This window comes from Oncorhynchus tshawytscha, linkage group LG08 (assembly GCF_018296145.1).
Source record: "Oncorhynchus tshawytscha isolate Ot180627B linkage group LG08, Otsh_v2.0, whole genome shotgun sequence".
NCBI classification, from domain to species: domain Eukaryota; kingdom Metazoa; phylum Chordata; class Actinopteri; order Salmoniformes; family Salmonidae; genus Oncorhynchus; species Oncorhynchus tshawytscha.
Genome location: NC_056436.1, coordinates 26,932,453 through 26,953,888, shown reverse-complemented (window position 1 = coordinate 26,953,888; position 21,436 = coordinate 26,932,453).

Genomic DNA, 21,436 nt, shown 5'->3' with positions numbered 1-21,436 from the left:
TTACTTTTGTGACATATAATGTGAAACATGAACTGCTGTATGCTTTGTCAAAATATATGTGATGTCGATACTTTTACGTTTTTTTTTCTTTTCATTTTCACAAACACGTTCAGGGCCAGTGAGCTGATGATACTTGAAAAGAGCTACATATCCAGTTGAAGTTGTAAGTTTACATATACTTAGTTTGGAGTCATTAAAACTCATTTTTCAACCACTACACAAACTATAGTTTTGGCAAGTCTGTTAGGACATCTACTTTGTGCATGACACAAGTAATTTTTCCAACAATTGTTTACAGACAGATTATTTCACTTATAATTCACTGTATCACAATTTCAGTGTGTCAGAGGTTTACATACACTAAGTTGACTGCCTTTAAACAGCTTGGAAAATTCCAGAAAATGACGTCATGGCTTTAGAAGCTTCTGATCTTCTGACATCATTTGAGTCAATTGGAGGTGTAACCGTGGATGTATTTCAAGGCCTACCTTCAAACTCAGTGCCTCTTTGCTTGACAAGAGAAAATCAAAAGAAATCAGTCAGACCTCAGAAAATAAATTGTAGACCTCCACAAGTCTGGTTCATCCAGCAATTTCCAAATGCCTGAAGGTACCATGTTCATCTGTACAAACAATAGTACGCAAGTATAAACACCATGGGACCAAGCAGCCGTCATACCGCTCAGGAAGGAGACGCATTCTGTCTCCTAGAGATGAACGTACTTTGGTGCAAAAAGTGTAAATCAATCCCAGAACAACAGCAAAGGACCTTGTGAAGATGCTGGAGGAAACGGGTACAAAAGTATCTATATCCACAGTAAAACAAGTCCTATATTCACACAACCTGAAAGGCCGCTCAGCAAGGAAGAAGCCGCTGCTCCAAAACTGCCATAAAAAAGCCAGACTACGGTTTGCAACTGCATATGGGGACAAAGTTCGTACTTTTTGGAGAAATGTCATCTGATCTGATGAAACAAAAATAGAACTGTCTGGCCATAATGACCATCGTTTGTTTTTGAGGAAAAAGGGGGAGACTTGCAAGCCGAAGAACACCATCCCAACTGTGTAACAAGTGGGTGGCAGCATCATGTTGTGGGGGTGCTTTGCTGCAGGAGGGACTGGTGCACTTCACAAAATAAATGGCATCATGAGAAAGGAAAATTATGTAGATATATTGAAGCAACATCTCAAGACATCTGTCAGGAAGTTAAAGCTTGGTCACAAATGGGTCTTCCAAATGGACAATGACCCCAAGCATACTTTCAAAGTTGTAGCAAAATGGCTTAAGGACAACAAAGTCAAGGTATTGGTGTCGCCATCACAAAGCCCTGACATCAGTCCCATAGAAAATGTTTGGGCAAAACTATAAAAGCGTGTTCGAGCAAGGAGGCTTACAAACCTGACTCAGTTACACCAGCTCTGTCAGGAGGAATGGGCCAAATTAACCCAACTTATTGTGGGAGGCTTGTGGAAGGCTACCCGAACAGTTTGACCCAAGTAAAAACAATTTAAAGGAAATGCTACCAAATACTAATTGAGTGTATGTAAACATCTGACCCACTTGGAATGTGATGAAAGAAATAAAAAATCTAATCAAATCCAAGTTTATTTGTCAGGTGCGCCGAATACAACAGGTGTAGTAGACCTTACTGTGAAATGCTTACTTACAGGCTCTAACCAATAGTGCAGAGAAGAAAAAAAAGTATGTGTAGTTAAGTGAAGAAATAAAACAACAGTAAAAAGACATTTGAAAATAAGAGCAGCAAGGCTATATACAGACACTGGTTAGTCAGGCTTATTGAGGTAGTATGTACATGTGTGTATGGTTAAAGTGACTATGCATATATGATGAACAGAGAGTAGCAGTAGCGTAAAAAGAGGGGTTGGCGGGTGGTGGGACACAATGCAGATAGCCCTGTTAGCCAATGTGCGGGAGCACTGGTTGGTCGGGGCAATTGAGGTAGTATGTACATGAATGTATAGTTAAAGTGACTATGCATATAAGATAAACAGAGAGTAGCAGCAGCGTAAAAGAGCGGTTGGGGGGGGGGGCACACAATGCAAATAGTCCGGGTAGCCATTTGGTTACCTGTTCAGGAGTTTTTTGGCTTGGGGGTAAAAACTGTTGAGAAGCCTTTTTGTCTTAGACTTGGCACTCCGGTACCGCTTGCCATTCGATCGTAGAGAAAACAGTCTCTCTACTGTTATTCTGATATTTCACATTCTTAAAATAAAGTGGTGATCCTAACTGATGTAAAACAGGGAATTTGTACTGTGACTAAATGTCAGGAATTGTGAAAAACTGAGTTTAAATGTATTTGGCTAAGGTTTATGTCAACTTCTGACTTCAACTGTGTATACAGTATCCGAATGTTAGTTGTTCATGCCCCACTCTCCTGTCTCTTTCGATCCACAACTGTTATTCTCCAACCAGTGACCGCTGTAATCTATTTAATACTGTGAGGTTTTGAGTCATGTCCATTACACTCCTTTCCTTGCCTCCAAAACTGAAAAAATAATAAACACCCACAGATGCAAGGGCGTGTGAAGCTGGTTTGTTGTGTTCATCGGGTCAAATGGATCCCCAGCAAGTGGATAATCTGGGTTTAGCGCACCTCTCTGTGGATAATAATCTGCAGTCACTTAGATGGGGCCATAATCTTGAATGAGATCCAAATGGATTGCAGAGATCTGTCAGTTTCAGCATGTTAGCCTCTTTTAAAGACCCACTCTGGTTTTCCCTCTAATAGGCAACTCTCATGGACCGTTGCTGAAAATAAACCAGTGATCTCTTACAGTTGGCCCTTTGAGTGATGTGAGAGCTGACTTAATTTACCATCATTGCTGTATTCATGTTAATGTAGCCCAGTATTAGACGGTTTAACAGAAACAAGGCTCCTCTGATAAGTACAGTATTAGCACTAAATCAGGAATTAACCTGGGTGTAACAAACACATGTATGCCCTCTGTGCCCCGAGCTAATGATGTAAACCAACATGAAGTGAAAGTGTTAGTTTCCCACACATCCAGTTGGGGAGTAACTGATTACATGTGATCAGGTACATGTAATCCGTTTACAAAAAACTGTAATCAGTTACGTTAACAACAACAAGAAATAATCAGATTACAGATACTTTTGAAAAACTAGGTGATTACTTACTAATTCAGAAAGTGTTTGCGAGAAAAAAAAGTTACGTTACTGATTATGCTTGTGGACAGGTAATTAGTAACTTTTAAAGATTACATTTAGAAAGTAATCTACGCAACCCTGCACCCAGTGATGCCATTGACCTCTAGGTGTCCCTAGTGCTCCTTACGCCCTGCACTCAGCCTGCTGTTAGTCAGAACACTGTAAATGATCTTCCACGGAGTAACACATTGATTCAAGGCCAGGTTGAGTCGATGTTCAGTAATGCCCTAGGTTATGCTCACAGCTAACGTGACCTGATCAAATCTTATGGAACAACAACTAAACTCAACAAAAAAAGAAACGTCCTCTCACTGTCAACTGCGTTTATTTTCAGCAAACTTAACACGTGGAAATATTTGTATGAACATAAGATTCAACAACTGAGACAAACTGAACAAGTTCCACAGAACAGAAATGGAATAATGTGTCCATGAACAAAGTGGGGGTCAAAATCAAAAGTAACAGTCGGTATCTGGTGTGGCCACCAGCTGCATTAAGTACTGCAGTGCATCTCCTCCTCATGGACTGCACCAGATTTGCCAGTTCTTGCTGTGAGATGTTACCCCACTCTTCCACCAAGGCACCAACAAGTTCCCAGATTTCTGGGGGGAATGGCGCAAGCCCTCACCCTCCAATCCAACAGGTCCCGGACGTGCTCAATGGGATTGAGATCCAGGCTCTTCGCTGGCCATGGCAGAACACTGACATTCCTGTCTTGCAGGAAATCACACAAAGAACGAGCAGTATGGCTGGTGGTATTGTCATGCTGGAGGGTCATGTCAGGATGAGCCTGCAGGAAGGGAAGCACATGAGGGAGGAGGATGTCTTCCCTGTAACGCACACCATTGAGATTTTTATTTATTTCACCTTTATTTAACCAGGTAGGCAAGTTGAGAACAAGTTCTCATTTACAATTGTGACCTAGCCAAGATAAAGCAAAGCAGTTCGACAGATATAACGACACAGAGTTACACATGGAGTAAAACAAACATACAGTCAATAATACAGTATAAACAAGTCTATACAATGTGAGCAAATGAGGTGAGAAGGGAGGTAAAGGCAAAAAAGGCCATGGTGGCAAAGTAAATACAATATAGCAAGTAAAACACTGGAATGGTAGTTTTGCAATGGAAGAATGTGCAAGGTAGTAATAAAAATAATGGGGTGCAAAGGAGCAAAATAAATTAATTAATTAAATACAGTTGGGAAAGAGGTAGTTGTTTGGGCTAAATTATTGGTGGGCTATGTACAGGTGCAGTAATCTGAGCTGCTCTGACAGTTGGTGCTTAAAGCTAGTGAGGGAGATGTGTTTCCAGTTTCAGAGATTTTTGTAGTTCGTTCCAGTCATTGGCAGCAGAGAACTGGAAGGAGAGGCGGCCAAAGAAAGAATTGGTTTCCTGCAATGATTGCCTGCAATGACAACAAGCTCAGTCCGATGATGCTTTGACACACCGCCCCAGACCATGACGGACCCTCCACCTCCAAATCGGTCCCGCTCCAGAGTACAGGCCCCGGTGTAACGCTCATTCCTTCGACGATAAACCCCAATCCGACCATCACCCCCGGTGAGACAAAACCGCGACTCGTCAGTGAAGAGCACTTTTTGCCAGTCCTGTCTGGTCCGGCGACGGTGGGTTTGTGCCCATAGGCGACATTGTTGCCAGTGATGTCTGGTGAGGACCTGCCTTACAACAGGCCTACAATCCCTCAGTCCAGCCTCTCTCAGCGTATTGCAGACAGTCTGAGCACTGATGGAGGGATTGTGCGTTCCTGGTGTAACTCGGGCAGTTGTTGTTGCCATCCTGTACCTGTCCCGCAGGTGTGATGTTCAGATGTACCGATCCTGTGCAGGTATTGTTACACGTGGTCTGCCACTGCGAGGGCGATCAGCTGTCCGTCTTGTCTCCCGGTAGTGCTGTCTTAGGCATCTCACAGTATGGACATTGCAATTTATTGCCCTGGCCACATCTGCAGTCCTCATGCCTCCTTGCAGCACGCCTAAGGCACATTCACGCAGATGAGCAGGGACCCCGGGCATCTTTCTTTTGGTGTTTTTCAGAGTCAGTAGAAAGGTCTCTTTAGTGTCCTAAGTTTTTATAACTGTGACCTTAATTTCCTACCGTCTGTAAGCTGTTAGTGTCTTAACGACCGTTCCACAGGTGCATGTTCATTAATTGTTTATGGTTCATTGAACAAACAGTGTTTAAACCCTTTACAATGAAGCTCTGTGACGTTATTTGGATTTTTACGAATTTATCTTTGAAAGACAGGGTCCTGAAAAAGGAACGTTTCTGAGTTTAGTTTCTGCAAGAGTGGAATGTTCTCTCCCCTGAAGAGCTCCTCCAATGCATGTACTTAACTTCAATTAATTTGTGTTAACTCCCAGCATTAAGCAGGGCTAAAGGTATGCTAATGACTGAGCAAGTGAGTGCACTGTCATTACCTTGCTTTGCTTGACGTCAAATGGCAATTGATGGCCCTCACTGAAAAGTACAGTAATGCACAGATTTGGGGGTTGATGAGCAAAAGCTAAAGCAGGAAGCACCAGTGACTCAGTCAGTAAAATAATGGCCAGATGAAGCAGATGCAAAGCTACAGGACTGTTTTGCTAGCACAGACTAGAATATGTTCCGGGATTCTTCCAATGGCATTGAGGAGTACACCACATCAGTCACTGGCTTCATCAATAAGTGCACCGAAGACTTCATCCCCACAGTGACTGTATGTAAATAACCCAACCAGAATGGATTACAGGCAACATCCGCAATGAGCTAAAGGGTAGAGCTCCCACTTTCAAGGAGCGGTACTCTAACCCGGAAGCTTATACGAAATCCCGCTATGTCCTCCGACGAACCTTCAAACAGGAAAATTGTCAATACAGGACTAAGATTGAATCGTACCACTCCGGCTCCGCGCTCATCGGATGTGGAAGGGCTTGCAAACTATTCCAGACAACAAAGGGAAGCACAGCTGCGAGCTGCCCAGTGACACGAGCCCACCAGACGAGCTAAATTACTTCTATGTTCGCTTTGAGGTAAGTAACACTGAAGCATGCATGAGAGCATCAGCTGTTCCGGACGACTGTGTGATCACTCCGTAGCAAATGTGAGTAAGACCTTTTAAACAGGTCAACATTCACAAGGCCGCAGGGCCAGACGGATTACCATGACGTGTACTCTGAGCATGCGCTGATCAACTGGCAAGTGGCTTCACTGACATTTTCAACCTGTCCCTGACTGAGTCTATAATACCAACATGTTTCAAGCAGACCACCATAGTCCCTGTGCCCAAGAACACTAAGGTAACCTGCCTAAATGACAACCGATCCGTAGCACTCACGTTTGTAGCCATGAAGTGCTTTGAAAGGCTGGTCATGGCTCACAACAACACCATTATCCCAGAAACCCTAGACCCACTCCAATTTGCATACCGCCCCAACAGATCCATAGATGATGCAACCTCTATTGCACTCCACTGTGCCCTTTTCCACCTGGACAAAAGGAACACCTATGTGAGAATGCTATTCATTAACTACAGCTCAGCATTCAACACCATAGTGCCCTCAAAGCTTATCACTAAGCTAAGGACCCTGGGACTAAACACCACCCTCTGCAACTGGATCCTGGACTTCCTGACGGACCGCCCCCAGGTGGTAAGTGTAGGTGGCAACACATCCACCACGCTGATCCTCAACACGAGGGACCCTCAAGGGTGCATGCTAAGTCCCCTCCTGTACTCCCTGTTCACTCATGACTCCAACACCATCATCAAGTTTGCCGATGACACAACAGTGGTAGGCCTGATCTCTGACAATGATGAGACCTAGCCGTGTGGTGCCAGGACAACAACCTCTCCCTCAACATGATCAAGACAAAAGAGATGATTGTGGACTACAGGAAAAGGAGGACTGAGCAAGCCCCCATTCTCATCGACAGGCAGCAGTGGAGCAGGTTGAGAACTTCACGTTCCTTGGTGTCCACATCACCAACAAACTATCATGGTCCAAACACATGAAGACAGTTGTGAAGAGGGCACGACAAAGCCTATTCCCCCTTAGGAGACTGAAAAGATTTGGCATGGGTCCTCAGATCCTCAAAAAGTTCTACAGCTGCACCATTGAGAGCATCCTGACTGGTTGCATCACTGCCTGGTATGGCAACTGCTCAGCTTCCGACCGCAAGGCACTATAGAGGTTTGTGCGTACGGCCCAGTACATCACTGGAGCCAATCTTCCTGCCATTCAGGACCTCTATACGAGTCAGTGTCAGAGGAAGGCCCTAAAAATTGTCAGACTCCAGCCACCCTGGTCATAGACTGTTCTTTCTGCTACCGTATGGCAAGCGGTACCGGAGCACCAAGTCTAGGTCCAAAAGGCTTCTTAACAGCTTCTACCCACAAGCCATAAGACTCCTGAACAGCTAATCAAAGGGCTACTCAGACCCCTCTTTTACGCTGCTGCTACTCTCTGTTTATTATCTATGCATAGCCACTTTAACTCTACCTACATGTACATATTACTGTACCAGTACCCCCTGTATATAGCCTCGCTATTGTTATTTTACTGCTGATGTTTAATTATTTGTTACTTTTATTTTCTATTTTTTTACTCATCTCTATTTTACTTAACACTTTTTTTCCTTAAAACCTCTTAAAGCATTGTTGGTAGGTCTTGTAAGTAAGCATTTCACTGTATTTGGCACGTGACATAACATTTGATTTGATTTAACATTACATTTCTTCCATACATTGTGGGAGGATAACCAAACTTCCAATTAATGGCAATGCATTTATTAGCCACTATAAATGCTAGGTTACACAGTTTCTTCTGATAAGTCTCCAGTTTCAACATTTCCAAGCAAACAAAAACCGGTAGAAGGGAGAATCTGTAGACATGCTGAGATAAAAATAAAAATACAATTTAATTAAGAACTCTTTGCCAGAATTCAGCCAGCTTTCACAAGACTACAATATATGCAAATATGTCACCTACTGTGCTTTACACCTAAATCAGAATAATACAGTTTCCGAGTGCATGATATTCAGTTTCACTGGCATATAGTATGTTCTATGGATGGTCTTAACCTGCAGTAACTTATGTCTGAGATGATATGAACATGACTGGACATTCTAACATATCTGTATCCATTCTTCATCATCAATAGCATCTCCCAGGTCTTCCTCACATTTTTGTTTGACATGTTTTGTGTCATCAGGAAAGCCTCTATCAACCCTTGATACAGTTTGGAAATCAACTATGGAGGTTTGTCATACTGCCTTAAAATATATTAAATATTTTAAGCTTCTAGCTTGTCCAGTGTTTGCTGCACAGAGAGAATTAAGTGTTTATTCTGCAAAAGTTCACCTCACCTCTGTTACAGACTTGTCTTCCCTGGCTGCCTGACTCGGCTGAGACCCCTGTCACCATCTGATCCTCCTAAAATGAGGCATGACAAAGAATTCCCTTGGTGTACATTTATACATTGTATTGTCCACGAATTGAATCAATGGTTCAATAATTGAAATTACCATTATTCCCAGATCCCAGACTGTAGCTTTAAACTGCTGTCCTGTAGCTACTGTAGGTCTTCCCATCAATTCAATAACGAACTTTGTATCATTCAATTAATAAACTGCAAAATTCACCTAAACTCCGTAGACTGGTCTTCCCTGGCTGTTTGACCCTGCGGGAGATCATTGCGGCAGGGTCGGCATTTTTCATGCTGCAGGCAGGAGCAGGCGGTCAAACAGATGACTGGGGAAGAAAATATTTTTGTTGTTCCACAGATTATTCTGCTTTGTATTCGTTAGACTACCTATTGTGTTAAAAGCACAACTTTTTGTCATTATTCACGCACAGAATTCGCAGCTTCAACTTCAGAAACCTACCTCTCCTTGTTGGCCGTGACAGTCGAAGAGCGCCTAGTATGTGTGGTCTCATTGAATTAGAGTAGGCTGCCTACATGGACGGAGAATCACGTGGCAGTTAACTTGAATATGAAATTATCTTAAATATTTTTAGACTGTAGTTTACTACAGTGTCTGTAAATAAATATTGATAATGAAAAGAAGTGGAGGGCACTCAACCAATAGGAGTCTAGGTGCAATCAAAAAATGTAATCATGATTGAAAAGGAAAAGGCACAACGGGCACATAGATTACGCTACTGTGGTTAGCGAGCATTGCGCCTTTTCATTTTCAATAAATACCCAGCTAGCACAGTGGATCTGGACCGATTCAGGCTGTAAATCAGGGCACTCGGGATGAGAGTCAGACTCGGCCGACGTCATGTGGCCCGAGTCTGGACCACTTTCGGCAGTATTACTAATGGATACGATGCGGGGATTGAGCTCAGGCCAATTCCGGTGTTGAGTTATTGGGTTATTATGTATTACTTGGTGTTCTGGTGATTCCTTAGTTATCTGGCCCAAATATATTACTTGGGGCTCGGGCGGATTGGGGCTACTATCTGGCAGATTATCTCACGGGCTGCTTAATATAATTAGCATTTCATTATTTATTTTTCCATATTTTCTCATTGTTTCTGTGATCAAAAAATACAGTTAACATTGAAATGAAATTCTTTAATAGTCCTGTGTAGTATTTTAGCATTTTGATACTTTGTGCAAGGCAATCCGAAGCCTCCGGAGTGGCGCAGACAGATGCTGGTTCGAGACCCGTACCGGCCGCGCCCGGGAGATCCACGAGGTCGATGCACAACTGGCCCAGCGTCGTCCGAGTTAGGGGAGGGTTTGGCCGGCCGGGATGTCCTTGTCCCATCGCGCAGTAGAGACTCCTGATGCGGGCCAGGCGCATGTACGCTGACATGGTCATGTTTTTTTTGTGGATGGGTATAATTTGTATGTATAAAATGTATAATAGTAATATTTAAAATTACTACATCGGGTAATTTTGTATACATTTATTTAAATTTGCATCGGACGGCTTCTGGGGGGATTCTGGTAAACTGCCAGCAATGTCGGCTGAATGGAAACGGCCCGATGTACTTGGGCAGATTCTGGGCAGTCATTCATTTTGATTCCGGGCCGAGTCCCAACACCCGATTCCGGGCCTATTCAATTAGTTCCGGCCCCCCGGAAGAGGACCGCTTCTGGGCCGATTCCTCATTGCTAGCTGGGTATGGATTACCCCTTTATTTTCCTCTGCCTGTAAATCGTCCTCCTAAACGGCAGGCTATATCCTATAGGTCTATAGGTCAAAACGTAGCAAGTGTCGCTGTCATAATTCTCGCGTGTGGTCTCAATTAAATAGAATACGGACAGTTAACTTTCCAAGGAAATGTACTTCCTAAATAGGCCTATGATGAGGCTATACTACATTGCCTAGAAATAGGCCTAAATATTGATCACCCATATTTCTCCATCTAAAAATCTTCCCACTCCTAAAAGGTAGGCTATAAAATAGCTCAAGAGAAAGTGCAAGTTTCTCCAACTCTGCTCTCCTCAAACTACATCTAGCATATTGGCTGATATTGCCCAGTAATACAATGTAAGGGCCATGCAAACATCTCTGGTAATTTAACCTATTTCGTAAGTTATTTTTGCGCATTTGATATTGGCTATAGGGGGCACAATTGCTGGTACCATGGCTGGCAAGTGAGTTGCGTCACATACGCCTAAAATGACATTGCGGGACTGCGGTTGGGTTTGGTACCAGTTTTTGAGGTAGCGGATGGGAGTCGGACAGGAAGCCAGCGGGTGAAGGTGGGAGCAGGTTCAAGAAATCGGTCCCACGCAGACCTCTACTGTGCACCATGACAGTGAAGCTTGTAACGTTAGAGCTGATCTGTTTCACTTGTCTTTGTGCCCGTCTCCACCTCCCTCCAGGTGTCACCCATCGTCCCCAGTATATTTTTACCTGTGTTCTCTGCTGGTCTGTTGCCAGTACGTTTTGTTTGTCAAGCCAACCAGTGTTTTTTTCCCTGGCTTCTGTCTGTTTCTAGTTCCTGTTTTCCTGTTTTTGACCATTCTGCCTGCCCTGACCCTGAGACTGCCTGCCGTTCTGTACCTTTTGGACTCTGATCTGGATTACTGACCTCTGCCTGGCCTTGACCTGTCGTTTTGCCTGGCCCCTGTTCGAGTAATAAACTTTTGGGGCGGCAGGGAAGCCTAGTGGTTAGAGCATTGGACTAGTAACCGGAAGGTTGCAAGTTCAAACCCCCGAGCTGACAAGGTACAATTCTGTCGTTCTGCCCCTGAACAGGCAGTTAACCCACTGTTCCTAGGCTGTCATCGAAAATAAGAATTTGTTCTTAACTGACTTGCCTAGTTAAATAAAGGTTAAATAAATAAAAATAAATAAAAAATTGTCTGCATCTGAGTCTTCCCTAAAACGTGATAGTATGTACTGGTCATGACTGACCCAGCAGACTTGGCCATCTCCTCCCAAAGATTGACCATTGGAAGGCACAAGGAGTGGCTGTGTGGTCTTATTCCAGACCTTCCAGACCTTGGCCGAATGCCATGACGAGCATTGAACACATTGCTGGAGAAAATCTGAGGGTTGTCTGTTAGGCAGCCTACCACGACGGTAACTTTCCAGCCCCTCAGTAACTTGGCTGTTAGCAGCGCCGTCTCCCCGGCCACCACGGTTTCCCGGGAACCCTGCTTATCTCCCCTGGAACACTTAGATGGAGAGTCGGGCAGCTGTTGGGTGTTTCTCACTCAGTGTTCCCTCATCATCGAGCTACAGCCCTCATCCGTCCCCTCGGACCGCTCTAAGAAAGCGTACCTCATCACGCTGATGTCCGGCAAGGCTCTCGCCTGGGCTACGGCAGTATGGGAACAAGAGTCGGCTGTATGCTTCTGTCTGGAGGAGTTCATGGCGGCGGTAAAGAGAGTTTTTGATGCTCCATTGTCCGGGTGAGAGCCTGCCCGGAAGTTACTCCAGCTTCGACAAGACTTCTGCAGTGTGGCAGACTATGCGGTGGATGTATGCATGTTGGTAGCTGAGAGAGTCTGGAACCCGGAGGCGCTGTTCGACATGTTCCTGCACGGAGTATCGGAGGAAGTAAAGGACGAGCTTGCAGCCCGGGAACTACCGACTGATCTCGACTTGCTCATTGCTTTGACCATTCGGATCGATGGGCGACTACGGGAACGAAGGAAGGAGAGGAGATTAGATTTCACTCGCTCGCCCAAGGATACCACCTCACCTCCGAGGCATCCCAGAAGTCCCCGACAGCTCCGTTGCCAAGAGAACCCGAGTTCCCCCCGAGAGTCTCTGAAGTCTGCCGATTCACCTCTTCCCGAACTAGGCAGAGCTAGGCTGTCTCCAGCCGAATGGCAATACAGGCTTCACACTAAGAGTTGCCTGTATTGCAGGACTACTGGTCATTTCGTCTCCACCTGTCCACTAAAAGACCAGGCTCACCGGTAGGAGCGAGTACTCTCCTGGGCCATACGGACAACTTTTCCTCTCCCCTTACTCGCACCCCTTTTCATGTCATTTTGCTGTGGGGGAACCAGTCGAAATCTCTCCGGGGTACTCATCGACACTGGGGAAGATGAGAGCTTTATGGACGCTACCCTGGAGTCCGAGCTGGGCATCCCCACTTAGCCCCTCTCCATTCCTATGGATGTTAGAGCGCTGGACAGGCGCTCTATAGGCTGGGTCACCCACAATACCACCTCCATCAACCTACATGTGTCGGAGAACCACAGCAGGATGATCCAATTCCTGCTCATTAATTCTCCTCAGGTTCCCGTGGTATTGGGATTCTCTTGGCTCCAGCGACACAATCCCCTTATTGACTGGTATGCTGGTGCCATCATAAGCTGGAGCCCGTTCTGCCAAGCTCATTGCTTGAACTCAGCGCAGCCAGCCCCAGGACGTCTTCCTGGGGGCTAGTAAGTTGCCCCGGACCTCTCCGCCATTCCTGCGTAATACCAGGAACTCCTGGAGGTGTTCAGTAAGGCCCGGGCCACTTCGCTTCTGCTGCACCGACCCTATGACTGCGGGATTGACCTTCTCCCAGGGACCACTCCGGCCCCGGGGATGACTGTACTCTCTGTCGGATCCGGAGACCAAGGCTATGAAGACCTGTAATGAGGACTCCCAAGCTGAAGGGTTCATCTGTCTTTCTGCCACCCCACCGGTGCAGGGTTCTTCTTTGTGGAGAAGAAGGACAAAACCCTGCGCCCGTGCATCGAATACCGGGGCCTCAATGACATCACGGTGAAGAACCGCTACCCATTACCACTCATCTCCTCGGCCTTGGAGCCACTCCAGGGGGCCACCGTGTTGTCCAAGCTGGACCTACTGAATGCCTACCACCTAGTGTGGCTACAGGAAGGGGAATAATGGAAGACTGCCTTCAACACAGCCAGCGGTCCCTACGAGTATCTAGTCATGCCATTTGGCCTTTAGCAACGCCCCAGCTGTGTTCCAGGCTCTGATTAATGATGTTCTCCGCGACATGTTGAACCGGTTCATCTTCATCTATCTCGACATCATCCTCATCTGCTCCACTCAAGAACATGTGGTCCACGTCTGACAGGTTCTCCAAATTACACAGCTCCACCATCCCCTTCCTGGGTTACATCATCACTGCAGGGTGTGTACAGATGGATCCCGGGAAGGTGAGAGCGGTGGTGGATTAGCCCCACCCTACGTCCAGGGTGCAGCTGCAGCGTTTCCTGGGGTTCGCCAAATTTTATCTCCGATTTATCCAAGGATACAGCACCCTGGCTTCCACCCAGTCTGCACTCACCTCTCCCAAGGTTCCGTTCACGTAGTCCCCAGCTGCTGACCGGGCGTTCCGGGATTTCAAACACTGTTTCACCACCAAATACTCAGCCCTGCCACTTCCACGCTGCCGGATCGTAATCTCTGCTTAGTCAGTCCACGTTCTAGCCATTTGTTACTGTGCTGCCATCCCGTTAGAAGGTAACAGATTATTTTATGACAATGGTTAAGATGGATTTTCATTGTGTTCCATGGTGTTATTCGCCCCCTAGTGGAGCTTTCTGGTACTTAGAAAGACTGTACGCAAACAGGAAATAGAGAATAGAGTAATGAAAGGAGTTAGCCAATTACCATATGAGTAACAATTAGCTATATGGTTTGGCATCATGCCAGATGCATAGTACCTTAGCACGTGCTTTGTATTCATGCAACTTCAAATGTATAATGTACAGCTACAGTATGTCGGTGTGAATCGAATACTAAAGCATATATTATTTTCTGTATTTTGCAGTTTCACAACATAAACGTTTTCAATATATTTATTCAAGAAAAGTCATGCCTTGGGAGTTTTATTGAAGACCTAGTTGTTAGCTATCTGTCTTGTTTTGCATGGGAACGCAACTCAAGGGCAGAATAGTTACTATTCAGATCCTGCTATCCTGTTGTGCCTGTTTTCTGCCTGACACGGTTTTCCTCTCTGCTACAGTTCTGCCCGCTCTGCCTCTGGTCCCTATCTCCTGTCCCACATCTCGTCATCCTGCTCCTCTGTCCTGGATTCCGCACTCTACTACCCCCTTGGATTCCCCTCCGGACCTGCTTACCCTGTCTCAACCCCTCTCACTCCGGTCTCAGTCTCCGCACCTGGTTTCCAGCAACCCGCCCGAGCTTCCCTGACCTGCACTCCATCTACCCCTGGGGTTCAATCAATACCTTGGTTCCTTCATCAGAGTCTCCTCATCTGAGTCTGCTCTTGGGTTCCCCTGTTCCATCCCGCGTAACAGGAGGCCGATGCTTCGGATGTCAGAGTGGGAGCTGTCCTGTCCCAGTGTTCTGCCCTGGACCTCAAGTTACATCCCTGCGCCTTCTTCTCACATTGTCTCAACGCCATGGAGAGGAACTACGATGTAGGGAATCATGAGCTTCTTGCAGTGAAGTTGGCGTTGGAGGAGTGGAGGCACTGGCTGGAGAGGGCAGAACATCCATCCATTGTGTGGACCAACCACAAGACCCTGGAAAGTCTTCGCACCGCCATGCGTCTCAATTCCAGGCAAGCTAGGGGGGCCCTGCTTTTCACCCGGTTCAACTTCTCCCTCTCATACCGACCGGGATCCAAGAATGTCACGCCAGATGCACTCTCATGCCTATATAGCCCCACGGCTACAATCACGGAACCTGAGACCATCCTTCCCACCTCGTGCCTGGCTCACGGCACTCAGCTGGGGAATAGGGAAGCAGGTTCAAGAGATGCTGTGTTCCCAGCCAAACCCTGGGGAGGTAACCAGATGTTTGTTCCTGACACGGTCCGCTCCTCAGTCCCGGAATGAGCCCACTCCCCCAGGCTTGCCTGCCAACCGGGCTCCCGTCGGACCCTTTTGGTGGCCTACCATGGTTCCTGATGTCTCTGCGTTCATCGCCACATGCACGATCTGTGCGCAGAACCAGACTCCTCGGCAAGCTCCGGCTGGTCTCCTTCAACCTCTGCCTGTCCTTCATCATCCCTGGTCTCACATATCCCTGGGCTTTGTGGAAGGCGTTCTGCACACTCATTGGGTTGTCGGCCAGCCTGTCCTCCGGGTTCCACCCCCAGTCCAACGGCCCGTCGGAGTGAGCCAACCAAGACCTGGAGACAACTCTTCGCTGCTTGGTCTCCTCCACCCCCACCACCTGGAGCCAGCAACTAGTGTGGGTCGAATAAGTCCGCAACAACCTTTCTTGCTCTGCAACGGGTCTCTCGCCCTTTGAGTGTTCCCTGGGTTATCAGCCCCCGCTGTTCCCTGAGCAAGAGGAAGAGGTCGGCATACCTTCGGCCCAGATGTTAGTGCGCTGCTGTCATCTTACCTGGAAGAGAGCCTGGTCAGCCCACCTCCAGGCATCGATGACAAGGGGATCGCCACCGGACCCTGGCTCCCCGGTATCGTCTTGGGAAGAAGGTATGGCTGTCCACCCGGGGTCTGCCCCTCTGGGTGGAGTCCCGCAAACGTATCCCCTGGTTTATCGGCCCTTTCCCCATCTCCAAGGTCATTAGCTCCTCTGCTGTTCGTCTTCTGTTGCCTCGTACCCTCCATATACATCCCACTTTTCATTTGTTTAGAATCAAACCCATTTCTCACAGCCCTTTGTCTCCTGTGATAGGCTGTTTATTATGTGAAAAGTTGGGAATTAACTAGGGAAACTGACAGATCAATAACGTTACATTGACACATTGACTAATACAACTCACATTGCACTGAAAAAACGTCGGAATATCAATCTTCAATCATTTGGCCCATGGTTTCATCGTTTGATTGAGGCAAAAATAATAGCTAATAGCATTTGGAAATGATTCAGACCCCTTGAACTTTTCCACATTTTGTTACATTACAACCTTATTCTAAACTGTACATGAATCAAATCAAATTTATTTATAAAGCCCTTCTTACATCAGCTGATATCTCAAAGCTGATATCTCAAACATTTAATTAGATGTTTTCCTCATCAATCTACACACAACACCCCATAATGACGAAGCAAACAAAGGTTTAGAAATTTTAGCAAATGTATTAAAAATAAAAACCGTAATAACTTCTTTACATAAGTATTCAGACCCTTTGCTATGAGACTCGAAATTGAGCTCAGTTGCATCCTGTTTCTATTGATCATCCTTGATGTTTTCACAACTTGATTGAAGTCCAACTGTGGTAAATTCAATTGATTGGACATGATTTGGAAAGGTACACAGCTGTCTATATAAGGTCCCACAGTTGACAGTGCATGTAAGAGAAAAAAACAAGTCATGAGGTCGAAGGAATTGTCTGTAGAGCTCTGAGACAGGATTGTGTTGAGGCACAGATCTGGGGAAGGCTACCAAAACATTTCTGCAGCATTGAAGATCCCCAAGAATGCAGTGGCCTCCATCATTCTTAAATGGAAGAAGTTTGGAACCACCAAGACCTCCTAGAGCTGACTGCCCAGGCAAACTGAGCAATCAAGGGAGAAAAGCCTTGGTCAGGGAGGTGACCAAGAACCTGATGATCCCTCTGACAGAGCTCTAGAGTTACTCTATGGAGATGGGATAACCTTCCAGAAGGACAACCATCTCTGCAGCACTCCACCTATCAGTTCTTTATGGAAGAGTGGCCGGAAGGAAACCACTCCTCAGTAAAACGCACATGAAAGCCCACTTGGAGTTTTTCAGAAGGCAACTAAAGAACTCTCAGACCAAGATTCAACAAGATTCTCTGGTCTGATGAAACTAAGTTGGAACTCTTTGGCCTGAATGCCAAGCCTCACGTCTGGAGGAAATCTGACATGCTGTGGGGATGTTTTTCAGCGGCAGGGACTGGGAGACTAGGCAGGATCGAGGGAAAGATGAACGGAGCAATGTACAGAGAGATCCTTAATGAAAACCTGCTCTAGAGCGATCAGGACCTCAGACTGGGTGAAAGTTCACCTTCCAACAGGGGAAAGGGGGATACCTAGTCAGTTGTCCAACTGAATGCATTCAACTCAACCCCTCTGAATCAAAGAGGTGCAGGGGGCTGCCATAATTGACATCCACATCTTCAGCACCCGGGGAACAGTGGGTTAACTGCCTTGCTCAGGGGCATAAAGGCTGATTTTTACCTTGTCAGCTTGGGGATTCGATCCAGCAACCTTTCGGTTACTGGCACAACGCTCTAACCACTAGGTTACCTGCCGCGACCCTAAGCACAGAGCCAAGGTAATGCAGGAGTGGCTTCAGGACAAGTCTCAATGTCCTTGAGTGGCACAGCCAGACCCCGGACAAGAACCTAATCGAGCATCTCTGGTGAGACCTGAAAATAGCTGTGCAGCAACGCTCCCCATCCAACCTGACTGAGCTTAAGAGGACCTGCAGAGAAGAATGGGACAAACTCCCCAAATACAGGTGTGCCAAGCTTGTAGCATCATACCCAATAAGATTTGAGGCTGTGATCGCTGCCTAATGTGCAAAAATGTAACAAAATTAAATAAATGTTTTAGCTTTGTCATTATGGGGTATTTTGTGTAGATTGATAAGGGAAATTTAATTTATTTAATCTATTTTAGAATAAGGCTGTAAAGTAACAAATGTGAAAAGAGTCAAGGGGTCTGAATACTTTCCGCATGCACTCTATATAGTAATAATAGCCACCTTGTATCGCTATCTGACAGATAACTAGTGGCTAGAGCTGACCTGGCAGGGGTAGCTACTCACTAGCCTAGCTTATTCATTCACTTCAGTCAAGAGGGGATGGAACATTAACTCACGTTACATGTCAGTTACAATACTAGCTCAGCACTGTGAATAAGCACTAGTTTTTTAAATTTTCTGTTATGTTAAACAGCAGTTACCTTGTGGTCCTAAATCCAGTTGGATAAATACTCTAAACAGCCTACAAAACCCCTTGGAGGTGTCCACATGGTCCTAAAGCACACCACTGGCTTGTTTTGTATCCCATTTCAATGATAAAACTGTGGGGGACAAAAATACAATTTCAGAATGTGTGGGAAAGTTGCGTCCCTGCATCTCAGTACAGTATGTGCGGATATGTGACTTCACCTTGCTACCCCTACCCAGGCAAACAGCTCTGCACCCCCTGCAGCAACTTGCTCTGCAGATACCCTTACCAATTATCAATGAACCTACCAGGTACAACCCCAAATCCGTAAACACGGGCACCCTCATAGATATCATCCTGACCAACCTGCCCTCTAAATATACCTCTACTGTCTTCAACCAGGATCTTAGCGATCACTGCCTCATTGCCTGCGTCTGTAATGGGTCCGCGGTCAAATGACCACCCCCCATCACTGTCAAACGCTCCCTAAAACAATTCAGCGAGCAGGCCTTTCTAACCGACCTGGCCCAGGTATCCTGGAAGGATATTGACCTTATTCCGTCAGTAGAGGATGCCTGGTTATTTTTTAAAAGTGCTTTCCTCGCCATCTTAAATAAGCATGCCCCATTCTAAAAATGTAGAACCAGGAACAGATACAGCCCTTGGTTCACTCCAGACCTGACTGCCCTTGACCAGCACAAAAACATGCTGTGGTGTACTGCATTAGCATCGAATAGCCCCCGCGATATGCAACTTTTTAGCAAAGGCTAATTTTTTCAAACATAAATTTGCATCCTGTAGCACAAACTCCCAAAAGTTCTGGGGCACTGTAAAGTCTATGGAGAATAAGAGCACCTCCTCCCAGCTGCCCACTGCACTGAGGCTAGGAAACACTGTCACCACCGATAAATCCACAATAATTGAAAATTTAAATTATTGGAAAGCTGCCACGATCATCCCTCTCTTCAAAGGGGGGAGACACTCTAGACCCAAACTGTTATAGACCTATATCCATCCTGTCCTGCCTTTCTAAAATCTTCGAAAGCCAAGTTAACAAACAGATCACCGACCATTTCGAATCCCACTGTACCTTCTCCACTATGCAATCTGGTTTCCGAGCCGGTCACGGGTGCACCTCAGCCACGCTCACGGTCCTAAACGATATCATAACTGCCATTGATAAAAGACAATACTGTGCAACCATCTTCATCGACCTGGCCAAGGCTTTCGACTCTGTCAATCACTACATTCTTATCGGCAGACTCAACAGCCTTGGTTTCTCAAATGACTTCCTCTTCCCCGATCCACCTCTACGCAGACGACACCATTCTGTATACATCTGGCCCTTCTTTGGACACTGTTAACAAACCTCCAAACAAGCTTCAATGCCATACAACACTCCTTCCGTGGCCTCCAACTGCTTTTAAATGCTAGTAAAACTAAATGCATTCTCTTCAACCGATTGCTGCCCGCACCCGCCCGCCTAGCATCACTACTCTGGACGGTTCTGACTTAGAATATGTTTTAGAACATGTAGACAACTTTAAATACCTAGCATTGAACTTCCGGCGCCGACAGAGATGGCACCTCGCTGCGCGTCCTAGGAAACTATGCAGTTTTTTTTTTTTTTTTTTTTACGTGTTATTTCTTACACTAGTACCCCAGGTCATCTTAGGTTTCTTTACATACAGCCGAGAAGAACTACTGAATATAAGATCAGCAACTCACCATCAGTGCACCAAGAATATGTTTTTCGCAATCCTGTGTTCTGCCTTACAACCAGTGTAACCGAGTGGATTACATGCAGCGACCAAAAAAAAAACGACTCAGAAAAAGAGGGAAACGAAGCGGTCTTCTGGTCAGACTCCGGAGACGGGCACATCGGCACCACTCCCTAGCATTCTTCTTGCCAATGTCCAGTCTCTGACAACAAGGTTGATGAAATCCGGCAAGGGTAGCATTCCAGAGGGACATCAGAGACTGTAACGTTCTTTGCTTCACGGAAACATGGCTCACTGGAGAGACGCCTGCAGCCAGCGGGTTTCTCCACGCATTCTTTCTGGTAAGAAGACGGGTGGGGGCGTTGTCTTATGGCCATCATGGTGTGATGAAAGAAACATACAGGAACTCAAATCCCTGTTCATCTGATTTAGAATTCTCAAATCAAATGTAGACCGCACTACCAAGAGAATTCATTATAATCACAGCCGTATATATCCCCCCAGCAGACACATCGATGGCTCTGAACGAACTTTATTTAACTCTCTGCAAACTGGAAACGATTTATCCGGAGGCTGCATTCATTGTAGCTGGGGATTTTAACAAGGCTAATCTGAAAACAAGACTCCCTAAATTTTATCAGCATATCGATTGCGCAACCAGGGGTGGATAGACCCTGGATCATTGTTACTCTAACTTCCGCGACATATAAGGCCCTGCCCCGCCCCCTGGAAAAGCTGACCACGCTCCATTTTGTTGATCCCTGCCTACAGACAGAAACTAAAACAAGAAGCTCCCACGCTGAGGTCTGTCCAACGCTGGTCCGATGACTCCACACTCCAAGACTGCTTCCATCACGTGGACTGGGAGATGTTTCGTTTTCAAAACATTGACGAAACGCTGATTGCATTCATTAGAACTGTTGAAGATGTCATAGCAAACTTCCCAACCAGAAACCGTGGGCATTGATGGCAGCATTCGGTGAAACTGAAGGCACGAACCACTGCTTTTAATCAGGGCAAGGTGTCTGGTAACATGACTGAATACAAACAGTGCAGCTATTCCCTCCGCAAGGCTATCAAACAAGCTAAGCGCCAGTACAGAGACAAAGTAGAATCTCAATTCAACGGCTCAGACACAAGAGGTATGTGGCAGGGTCTACAGTCAATCACGGAAAAGAAACCCAGCCCAAACCAGGATGTCTTGCTCCCAGGCAGACTAAATAACTTTTTGCCCGCTTTGAGGACAATACAGTGCCACTGATCATGCCCTCCTTCACTGCAGCC